This window comes from Cotesia glomerata, linkage group LG10 (genome assembly GCF_020080835.1).
Source record: "Cotesia glomerata isolate CgM1 linkage group LG10, MPM_Cglom_v2.3, whole genome shotgun sequence".
In the NCBI taxonomy this organism is placed as follows: Eukaryota; Metazoa; Arthropoda; class Insecta; order Hymenoptera; family Braconidae; genus Cotesia; species Cotesia glomerata.
Window position 1 is genome coordinate 468,768 of NC_058167.1, and position 8,601 is coordinate 477,368.

The 8,601-nt window shown below is 31.8% G+C and overlaps 1 long non-coding RNA gene across 1 annotated transcript in view; it reads left to right on the top strand.

Moving 5' to 3' along the window:
- Window positions 1-136: 136 nt before the first annotated feature.
- LOC123273319 overlaps window positions 137-8,601 on the top strand; it is a 16,953-nt gene continuing 8,488 nt past the window's right edge. Inside the window, exons 1-3 of the long non-coding RNA XR_006511307.1 lie at window positions 137-149; window positions 4,178-4,183; window positions 6,914-6,915. This is a non-coding gene — a long non-coding RNA (uncharacterized LOC123273319). The remainder of the gene's footprint in view (window positions 150-4,177; window positions 4,184-6,913; window positions 6,916-8,601) is intronic.

Below are 8,601 nucleotides of genomic sequence, written 5' to 3' on the forward strand. Positions count from 1 at the left end.
CATGATTTGCCAATATAATATATTATAGTGACATGAAAATTTTTTTGGCCGTAGATTTTAGCGGAAACAATGAAATTTGTATAAAACTTTTTTGAATTTCTAATTAATTTCCAAGTTTTAAAGTGATGAGTAACAAAAAAGATAATTTTGTTCCCTGAATTTTTTTTTTTAATTGGATTACGACAATCGTATGAAATTTTGAGAAATTAAATTGAAATTTTTATTATAAATCGATATTTTGGTATTAAGGGGGTATTCTGGTTTAGAAATTTGAAAAAATCGATTTTTTTTGCATATTTTCAAAGTTTAGACCCTTAAAAATATGTCCTTGAATGGATTTTTCAAAATTCGAATTATCTTCGGAGATACAGTGGATTTTGTGACGCAATTGCTTCTACTTCTGCGAGCTTCTGCTTCTTCAAAAAAAGGCAGAACATCTCGATTAACAGAAAGAACTTCGCAAATATCGAGTATGAACTAGAAGAAGGCCCAATGTATGGATCTGGGATCGCCGATTAATCCGAAGTGAGTATTGAATATCATTATAAGAGTTATTCTACTGGAATTGTTTCTCAAACTTTAATCGCGATTTTCTCGAAATTACTTTTCTTGAAGTGGTTGACATGATACAATAATATAATACAGTGGTTCTTCATTTTTTTTTGTTGGTTTAAAAAATACCTAAAATTTAGGCTTCGAGACCAGAATATCCTCTTAATAATGAGACTCTGACAGGAACTTGTTAGTAGTAATTGAAAATATAACACTGATATACCATAGGCATAGGCAAAGTGTTCATAAATGTGTATAAACGTGTATATAACAGTTTAGAGTTGCTGAAGCATCAGTTATATTGATTTATTGACAAAAAAAAATATTGGTATATTGACGTCTCTACCTAAAACGTCGAGAAATCCAAAAAAAAAAATTTTCTCAAAATTAAAATTTTTTTTTGAAAATTCAATTTTTTTTTAAGTCCAAAAAAATTTTTAGTTTAAAAAAATTTTTTTTATTGCATTTTTACACGTTTCATAAAAAATACGTCAATTCCCAAAAAAAATTTTTTTTCCGGAATGAACGTATTATTGTATGAAACGTGCAGAAATGCAAAAACAATTTTTTCTTCAAACTAAAATTTTTTTTGGACTTAGAAAAAAAAATAGAATTTTTATCATACGCCCTTATGGCATCTGTAACGCGATATAATTTAATAATAAGTAGTTACCATGTATATACTGTGTAAAGACTGTGGGTACACCGTGTATCCCCCCAAAATAGCCACCCTGTAAATACCGTGTACACACCATGTGTACACTGTGGATACACCGTGGATGTAACGTGCGTACATTGTTGATCTACGGTGTCCACATCATGAATACACGTTGCGTACATAGTATATACAGCGTGTATCCCCCCAGGATAAGCCATCGTGAAAACATCGTGTATACATCGTGTGTACACTGTGGATACATTGTGGATACACTTTTGATACACTGTGTATCCATCGTGGCTACACCATGTAAAAATTTCGCGATTTCTTGGTGCATACAGCGTGTATCCATGGTGCTTACACAGTGTATCCATATACACCGTGTATACATCGTGGATACACGGTGGACTCAAGGTCGCGAGGGATCTCACAAATACAGCATCTATTGTTGTTCCATATTTGGTAGTAGATTCTCTTGGATTGTTGTTGATTTGCAATTGAAATTCTTTTTGAAGAAATGTCATTAATGGCATTGATTCAGCTCTTGCAAAATTTACATTAAAATCTCCAGCTAAAATTAATGGTAGTTTATGTTTATTCGTTTTAAAAATTATTGAACCTCTTTGACTATAAGGAAATAACCTTTCATGTAAAAATGAAATTATATGATCCATTTTGTTATTAGGTGAAATGTATACTACAATCATAATTAATTCACTTCCGTCTTCTAGTTTAACATGTGAAGCACACATATCACCAATAGATGTTTGGGAAACATGAACTTCTGTAGCATTTTGAACTGCTAGATCCATGTTGAGTGTAGTAACATGTGAAGTGTTGTTGTTTTTGTAAATGGCCACTCCAGTGGCCAGATCTAAGATAAAAATTAAAATAGTCTGGTACTATTGGATTAATAAAGTCTTACACAACATTGATAGTATGCCTTGTGTTTAACTGATCAGGGTGGCGTCCAGTTTCAATAATAATATTTTGTGATCCCTGTGATGATTGTTGGGAACTGAAATATTTAAAAAAATATGATATTAAAATACACAAGAAAAAGAAAACAAATTTTGAGTGTGGCTTCAATATACTCATGAACTCAAATCTTAGTTAATTATTGCAATATATGACTAAAGATTTGCAAATATAAATTTTATTAATAAATTTTTCCATATTAATTCCTTCATGAATAATAAAAAAATAATTAATTGAAGATAATATTAATATAATTTATATAATTATTAATCTTAATATAATTTATATAATTACTAATATGATTAATATGAATATAATTAATTAAGTATAAAAATATAATAATTACATTTATGGACACTTGAAAAATACGATCTACTTACTGATGACTTGGTGGTATGCCATAGTGTAGTTTCACTTTCTTTGCACAAGGTTGATCACTTTGATCTTCTGAGTTATCACTATCACACATATTTTATTGTCAAAAATTAAAATAAAAATGTTTCACATCAAAATTAAATAAAACGCAGGTTATGTGTACCGTAGTAAATAACAACGTCGAACTGAGTGAGAAGCCACACCGTACACTCTACTACATAAAAAAAATATATATATATATATATATATATATATATATATATATATTGTGATGCCTTTTCCGGCACTGGCGTCGACAGGACCGGATCAGGTCAACAAAATTAATTGGCCTCGGAAAAGTGAGCGATGTAACGTGTCTCCCGGTCAGTTACCGATGACTGAACTTAGGTTCAGCCTCTTGGAGCGAGGTGATTATCGCGGAGGAGCGACTGAAATGTCGTCGCCCCGAAGTACGGGAGTTTGGCAGGCTCATGCGGTAGCTTGCGGTTGACAGGCCTCGATTGCTGGATGCTCGAGGGTAGTCGCGAGTACTGTCAAGGCTCCCAGGGGAGCGGAATCGCTGGTAGGTCTGGGACACTAGTTGTGTGAGTGGGAATGAGTGTGGAGTTTGTATGTCTGGGAGTAGCGTGAAAGTGAGTTGAGCGCATGTAGCTAATGGTATGAATGTAGTAGGGGTACGGTGAGAGGCAGTCTGGCTGGAGTAGTGAAAGAGTAAGGTTTGGTTTTGTGTGGAAGTCCAGCTTGGGACCAGATTAAAGAAGGGTCTGGCTTTGGGTCCTCGTGGAGGACGGACGTGCCGTCGCTGCTAGGCAGCGTTAGTGATATACCGTGAGGGGAGTCAGTTACGAGCTCTCGTAGAGTGAGCATCGTGTTTGAGAGTCGAGTTGGTCTCTCGTATCGTAGCTGGCGTGCCTCACGCTTGCTATTTTCGTAGACAATGGCCTGAGCTATAGTCTTTGTTTCGTGTTCGTTTGGGACTGCTTCCGCGATATATTTTAATATCGATTTATTTTATTTTATCGGTTAATAAAGTTGGGTGTTAGTTCGAAGTACCGATTATGGTACTAGGTATCGTTTAGTCCCGTTTTGTAAAGAAATTGCTTCCTCTGAGAGACCGAATCACGACCCTCTCTCCATAACCTGCATAACTGAGCGACACCGAGGTATTCCGTTACCGTCGAGGCTGCTCTTGGTCTTCTGGGAACATAAAAATTAAGTTATCGTATCCCGGTTGCCGATACCGGTGAAACAAAAGTCGGCTGGCGCCTGTCGGGGTTCCTGGGGATCGAGGGATGGCTGAGATGGACGAAGTGTAACGTAGTGAATTATGAGTTACCGTGAAAATTTACCGCGGGAGAAAATCTACGTTACAAAATATATTTATTTATATGATATAAATATTTACATAATATGAATACTTATATAAAATATGATGTATAGTCTATTAAAGGAAGTTTAAAAAAAAAGAAACAAAATAATTTATTTTCTATTTTAAAACCTTTTAAAAAATAAAAACTGATAAAAAAAAAATAATCTGACTAATTTTTAAATAATTTCAATTTTAGTTTTAGGGGATTTTGTTTTTAATTTAGGGGCTTTTGTTGAAAGTTTTAGGGAAAAGTTTTTTCAAGAGTCGGGGACACTGAATATAGATGTAAAACGTACATTAAACATTTACCCACTTACATATATATGGTCGGATATATACTAACACACTGAAAAAAAAGTTTTTTTCTACCTAGGAAATGTTTCCTTATGGTTAAAAAACTGGGATTCTTATGATTAAAATACGAAAGTTTTTTAACTATAAGAATACCGTTTTCTCACTGTCAAAAAACTAGCCTTATAATAAAGAGTGGTATTTTAAGGTTAAGAATACCAGTTTTTTTAAATCAAGAAAATTCGAGTAAAAAATTTAGTATTCTAGGAGGAAAAAAATTTTTTTTTCAGTGCATATATACTTTTTTGCCCACTTTTACATCCATGCGCTTACATACATCTCGTTATATATAAAATTTTCCAATAGTATATATATTACATACCTAGTCCAGTAAAATAAGAAAAGTATCAGATCACATGTAATTGTTGGCCACCCGGGAAAAAATGATCAGATCTGATCAGACATGAACAGGCATGAGTCTTCAGGTCTGATCAGGTATGAAAAATGACCGGGTCTGATCAGACCTGGCCAGGCATGTTCAGGTCTGATCAGATCTGTTCATGTCTGACTCGATCAGGTCCATAAAAAAAAAAAAAAATCGGTGCCGACGGGGATTCGAACCGTACACCTCGCGCTCTTCAGACTGACACTTTACCTCTTGACCAAATGATTCATCTTAACTTGAGAGTATCTTTCGAGCTACTTCAAGTAATTCAAATTTTATACATGATTTATCCTTATAGTTAACGGAGTTCTATACCTAATTTATTAATTATTAATAATTAATCATATATTACAGTGATTTATTCGGAACGGCTATGTATTTTTTTTCGCTCCATTAACATATGGTTCTACACTGAGAGAGAATTTTATTCAATAGTAATAAAACAGTTTATTTGGACTTGAAAAAAAATTTAGTTAATATTAATAAAATTATATTTCATATAAATAAAATTATATTAGTATTTAATAAAATTTCATAAGTATTTAATAAAATTTTCTTAAATACTAATATGTGTTTATTAAAATAACCACGAACGACGCTTTCGTTTGCTGTCATTAATACGAATATTAAGTCATTAAAAGAAATAATCTCAAAAAAAAAAAAAATTAATATTCATCAATTAATTATAATATATTCAAATATATTTTCACAGTAAAGTCTTTTAATAAATAGTATTAAGATTTTTTAACAAGACATCCTAACCTAACCTATTTGTTTACTTCATGACGAATCACATGTAGAGATTTTAAATAATAAAAATAAATAAATATTCGATTGAATTTATGAAATCATAGTCTTTATTTTTAACAAATGCGTCCCTACATTGTCTGGTTTTCTGCTTCTGTTTTCATTTTATTAAATAATGTCTATATAACTCTTATCGATTCATTTGTGAAATTTTTAAATTTAAGTGCATAAAAATTAACATCCACTCGGATAACAACAGTTGTAGACTTTGTATTTCAAAATATAGTTCCGACAAAATTCAATTTTACTTAATTATTTATTCAATTAATTACTGATCAATACTTGTTAGTTAGTTGATTAATGAATTTTCTTTATATTACATGTAGATAAATATTCATTACATACTAAGAAACATTTATTAGTATTTAATAAAATTTTTATTAGTATTTAAGGAAATTTAATTAATATTTAATAAATTTTTATTTGGGATTAGCCAAATAAACGTTTTATTAAATAGTAATAAAATTTCATTACTATTAAATAAAATTGTCTCTCAGTGTTGGCTAGATATCAGACATGGACAGGTCTGATCAGGTCTGAGCGTATTTAAGGCTTCAGACATGAACAGACATGAGCAGGCATGAACAGGTCTGATCAGATCTGAACGTATTTAACGCTTCAGACATGAACAGACATGAGCAGGCATGAACAGGTCTGATCAGGTCTGAGCGTATTTAATGCTTCAGACATGAACAGGCATGAGCAGGCATGAACAGGTCTGATCAGGTCTGAGCGTATTTAATGCTTCAGACATGAACAGGCATGAACAGGTCTGATCAGGTATAATTTCAGGCCTGATCATACATGAACAGGCCTGCTCAGGTCTAATTTCAGGCCTGATCAGATATGAACAGGTCTGCTCAGGTCTAATTTCAGGCCTGATCAGATATGAACAGGTCTGATCAGTCCTGATCATTTTTTCCCGGGCAAGGCGAAGCCGAGGTTGACAAACATGTGGTCTGAGGCTTTACTTTTTACTGGCCAAGGTGTGTATATTATTTTTCTGCTCGGCGTATAGTCCAGTCGAAATAAAGATTTTACTTCGCAAAAATCGCTAAGAAGAAATTTCTTTCACAGAATGATCCAAAATATGCTAAAACTACGACATCCGAAAAAATCCAACAAAAAAGTTTGTTGCGAGGAAAAGTTTGTTGAAGGAGTAAATCCTTCGTAGTAGTATAGAGTTGAGACTAATGGATAAAACAAGTCAATTAGTAGACTCCTACGTGCTATAAATCTTTAATTATTTAAAAGTTAACTAATTTTCTCCTCACCCCGGATAAAAAAAAGTATTGAGACAAAGAAAAAAGTATTGAAAAGTATTGGATTGACTAGAAAACCAATACTTTTCAATACTTTTTTCTTTGTTTCAATACTTTTTTTTTATCAGGGCAAGGTAATGTTTTTGTTGATCCGCCATATTGCTTGGCGTCGAAAGTCGTATTGCGCATGCGCAGCATGCGCGCGCACCTACTCAAATTCAAACACTGAGAAATAATTCCAAATTTTTTCAGTGAAATATATTTTTATTCGAAGAAAAAAATTAAATAGTTTCAAACTTTTTACATCAATTATTAAAAATTAATTATGAAACTATTATTTCTTTGCATTTATTGTTAAATTGTATACTTACTGTTAGACAGATTTCCGTTTAAAAATCCTTAAAATGATATTTCTGTGTAAATTTTAAAACAATGGATTTTAATTACTTCGTCCTATTCTTATATTGTATGTAATTGGAAAATTAAATTTCTGTTGTTAGATAAATTTCTAAACACTTTAGTTGCAGTTATTGTAAACAGATTAGATGTTATAGAAATTCTGCGGTCATTCTCTGACTCTTTGTTAATTGTCAAATTTGTATTGCTCTGAGGAGGATATGTAAACAGTTCTTGTTGTAATCCCTAATGGATCCCTGTTGAAATAATCCCATAGATTCCAATAAAAAATAACTTTATTGGGGTCTAATGTGTTTTTGTCGCTGCAAATCCATATACAGATCTATACAAATTTTCAAAGGAAAAAAACGGAAAGTTTAATGGAATTTATATGTCTCAAGAATTTCTATCCGGATTTTAATGGAATTTGTATGCCTAGAGAATTTCTATCTGGATTTACCAAGATGTACTAGAGCAAGTGGGTTCTATTAGAAAATCCAATAACATAGCGTAATGATAAAAAAGTGTTTTCTGGTGGAGTGTCCAGTTTTATGATAACTTTAGTTTAATATGTTTTTATCGGTAAGTTAACTTTAAGAGTATCTTACGTCTACTTATATCAATCGGACTATCCCGAGTGAATTTTCATGCCAAGTCTATCGTTATACGACTGGATATACCTAGGTGAAGTTGTGGGCCTCTATGTGAAAAACCAGTATTATATTACAATCACTTTTATATCTTTTCATCTGTAAAATACAATTAAGACTGTCTTATAACTATGTGATATCAAATGGATTATTCAGATTGAACTTTTATTTCATGTCCAATGTTATGTATCTGGATATATTTGGATGTAGCTGTAGGCCTTTATAGGAATATCCGATTTAAAAATAAGAATATTTTAAAGTATTTTTATCCGTAAATAACAATTAGAAGTACCTTAAAAGAAACTTTTATGAGATCGAATGGACTACATTCATACTAAATTTTATCTCCAGGATTTAATGTTATATATTTGGTTATACCCAAGTGTAGCTGTGGGCCTTTACAGAAATATTCCATACAGTAATACAGATAATTCTATTTATTTTTATCTGCAAATAACTATCAAAAGGACATCAGAGCTACATAAGAAATTATACCTAGGTGTAGTTGTGGACCTCTATATGAAAAACCAGTATTATATTACAATCACTTTTATGTATTTTCATTTGTAAAATACAATTATGAATGTCTTATAACTAAATGGTATCAAATGGATTATTCAGATTGGACTTTTATTTCAAGTCCAATGTTATGTATCTGGATATACTCAGATGTAGCTATAGGCCTGTATAGGAATATCCGATATAAAAATAAGAGTATTTTAATGTATTTTTATCTGTAAATAACAATTAGAACTTCCTTAAAGCTATATGAGATCGAATAGACTATTCATACCAAATTTTTATTCCAGGTTTAATGT